Genomic DNA, 3,727 nt, shown 5'->3' on the forward strand with positions numbered 1-3,727 from the left:
ACGGTACTGTAGCTTGGTATAATGACAGTAAAGATGAAAACAGAAGTATAGGAACGGTACTGTAGCTTGGTAAAATGACAGTAAAGATGAAAACAGAAGTATAGGAACGGTACTGTAGCTTGCTATAATGACAGTAAAGATGAAAACAGAAGTATAGGAACGGTACTGTAGCTTGGTATAATAACAGTAAAGATGAAAACAGAAGTATAGGAACGGTGATACGGCTTGCGATTGATGACAGCAAGGTTAGATACATTTATAAGTTTGATAACTGGGCTATGTACAGGCTTTTAAAGCATAAATTAATGAAAGATACATCCAGATTTATAGCATTAGTGCTATAGCCTAACGTCGCTAAATTCATATCTCGTACTTTTAACTTACTTTATGTACTTGTTCTGGACGTAACCTAAACACAGGTACTAACACTGAGTATTGTATAGACGTAACCTAAACACAGGTACTAACACTGAATATAGTATAGATGTAGCCTAAACACAGGTACTACTACTGAGTACTGTATAGACGTAACCTAAACACAGGTACTAGCACTGAATATAGTATAGATGTAGCTTAAACACAGGTACTACTACTGAATACTGTATAGACGTAACCTAAACATAGGTACTAGCACTGAATATAGTTTAGATGTAACCTAAACACAGGTACTACTACTGAATATTGTATAGATGTAACCTAGACACAGGTACTACCACTGAGTACTGTATAGATGTAACCTAAACACAGGTACTAACACTGAGTATTGTATAGTTGTAACCTAAACACAGGTACTAACACTGAGTGTTGTATAGTTGTAACCTAAACACAGGTACTACTACGGAGTACTGTATAGGTGTAGCCTAAACACAGGTACAAACACTAAGTACTGTATAGACGTAACCTAGACACAGGTACTACCACTGAGTATTGTATAGATGTGACCTAAACACAGGTACTACTACTGAGTATTGAATATTTATTTTCTCTATTCTTTTGGGCCCGGCATGGCCAGGTGGTTAAGGTACTCGACTCGCAATCTGCGGGTCGCGGGTTCGAATCCCTGTCACACCAAACATGCTCGCCCTTTCAGCCGTGGGGGGCGTTATACAGTGACGGTCAATCCCACTATTCGTTGGTAAAAAGAGTAGCCCAAGAGTTGGCGGTGGATGGTAATGACTAGCTGCCTTCCCTCTAGTCATACACTGCTAAATTAGGGATAGGCTAGCGCAGATAGCCCTCGTGTAGCTTTGGGCGAAATTCAAAAACAAACAATCTATTCTTTTGTTTCACAGTTTAATGAACTTACTGAGGAGTATCCAATGAAGCGACGAAACAGTTTCGAAGAAAAATATTATAGTTTTACATTTTATTCCATATATATGTGTGTGTGTTTGTAATTTCAAACAAGAACACCAAAAGTGTAGCATCGCAATTATAGGAGAGAAAAATAAAAACTATATTGCGTGAGAGCAGTTAAAAGTAACCTAATGAGTCAGGTTTCTACTAAACGAAACTCCTACAACAGTGGTGACACAGTTTTTCGTCACATTTGACCTCTATTCGCATGCATCCATCAAATGTAACGTGAAACTGGAATTAGAAATAACGACATGTTTTTTTTTTTATTTGTTTCAGGATTTCATACGAAGGTATACAAGAACTACCTGTGCATAGCCTTCCCTAATTTTAAGCTGATAGACTAGAGGAAAGGCAACTAGTCAAAAGCATCCATCGCCAATTCCTGTCTGATAAAATAATTGGAAATGACCTTCACTCTTATAACTCACCCACGGCACAGAATAGCGAAGTTCGTTTTAGCGATAACGGGTCGTGAGTCGTGAATCTTCGAATTCAAAGTCTGGGTACGCTAACCAATCGGCCACGCCCAGTCCTCGATCAGTACGAGTGTCATCCAACTGTGTTCTACATCAATCGAAGTCAAAGTCTGGGTACGCTAACCAATCGGCCACGCCCGGTCCTCGATCAGTACGAGTGTCATCCAACTGTGTTCTACATCAATTGAAATTTAAAGGCTGTAAGATTGTTTGTGACAGACTTTTATTTTTTTTCTATTTAAATTTCGATTTCTTCCGTTACATTCCTTATTACAAAAACTTAACCCTAAAGATTTCGTTATAGCTTAACAACCCCATGGATCAATCGAAGGTGATATTTAAACGAGTAAATTTGTGTTTAAAAAAATTTCAGAAACAGAGAGGGGGAAAAAATGTATAGCTTGCATCCATAAACAAAATAAACTCAAATTTTATTCCCTCCTTTACCTGACCGTGTGATGAATCTTGTGGCTTATCAAGTCTGTTTGAAGATCTGGTTCTGAATTAAATGTAAAGATATCATCCACAGATATAAAAATGACGAAGTCTGTAGCTACTTGCTCCTAGAAACAAGGGGAACAAGGTCCCCCGTTTCAAATGTAAAGAGGAAGCATCTACGTTTCTCCCCCCGCCTACAAACACACAAACACAAACTTTGATAAATTAATTTGAAGATTAAGATTTGAGAAGAAAAGACAAAAGTAAAATTAAATTAAAGAAAATAGAAGGTCATCTTAATTGGTCATTTGCTTTTTATTTTCCTATTAATATCGTTTGTGTGTGTGTTTCCAATTGATTTCAATCATATCATGCCCCAACCGACAGTGTGGACATTCCACACAACTGTTTCGTTTGATACTTAAACATATATGTGCAAACGAAGATCTGAATAGATGGTTTTAATAAAAAAAAAATTAACTGCACAACATAGAAACATCAAGTTATAGACAAAGGCAATTATTGGGATAAGCGATCAGACAATTAACACTAGAACGAAACTCAAACAACTGTCCCAAAGTAATTTGCAAGCAAGTTTCCAAGTCTGTTCCAAATTTTCAAGGCCAAAAAAAACGTGGTTTGTATAATACTTTCAAAAATATGGGTTGAAGTTTTAAACTTTTTTAATGCAATTTGTTTAAAAGACATTAACAGCAAAGCACAAAACGAGACGTGAAATCTGATCACCCACGCACAAACATATTTTCGTTATTACAATGTTCATTCAGCTTATGCCTAAAGCCCTCGTGAAAGTGGGGGGTGGGAGCAGGGGATTTAGGTCGATAAACATCACATCTGATTAACATTATACGTCAGTACAGTGGATCAAACTAACGGGGTCAGTACGTACGTACAGAGGAGACTATACAATACTCAGTGTTAGTACCTGTGTTTAGGTTACGTCTATACAATACTCAGTAGTAGTACCTGTGTTTAGGTTACAACTATACAATACTCAGTGTTAGTACCTGTGTTTAGGTTACAACTATACAATACTCAGTGTTAATACCTGTGTTTAGGTTACAACTATACAATACTCAGTGTTAGTACCTGTGTTTAGGTTACAACTATACTATATTTAGTGTTAGTACCTGTGTTTAGGTTGCAACTATACAATACTCAGTGTTAGTACCTGTGTTTAGGTTACAACTATACAGTACTCAGTGTTAGTACCTGTGTTTAGGTTACAACTATACAATACTCAGTGGTAGTACCTGTGTTTAGGTTACAACTATACAGTACTCAGTGTTAGTACCTGTGTTTAGGTTACAACTATACAATACTCAGTGTTAGTACCTGTGTTTAGGTTACAACTATACAGTACTCAGTGTTAGTACCTGTGTTTAGGTTACAACTATACAATACTCAGTGTTAGTACCTGTGTTTAGGTTACA

At 36.9% G+C, this 3,727-nt stretch overlaps 1 long non-coding RNA gene across 1 annotated transcript in view; it reads right to left on the reverse strand.

Annotated features, from left to right (window-relative positions):
- Positions 1-1,998, reverse strand: part of LOC111089869 — a 31,601-nt gene extending 29,603 nt beyond the window's left edge. The window contains exon 1 of the long non-coding RNA XR_002614030.1: positions 1,788-1,998. This is a non-coding gene — a long non-coding RNA (uncharacterized LOC111089869). The remainder of the gene's footprint in view (positions 1-1,787) is intronic.
- Positions 1,999-3,727: the final 1,729 nt, after the last annotated feature.

This window comes from Limulus polyphemus, unplaced genomic scaffold (genome assembly GCF_000517525.1).
Source record: "Limulus polyphemus unplaced genomic scaffold, Limulus_polyphemus-2.1.2 Scaffold7693, whole genome shotgun sequence".
Taxonomy (NCBI): domain Eukaryota; kingdom Metazoa; phylum Arthropoda; class Merostomata; order Xiphosura; family Limulidae; genus Limulus; species Limulus polyphemus.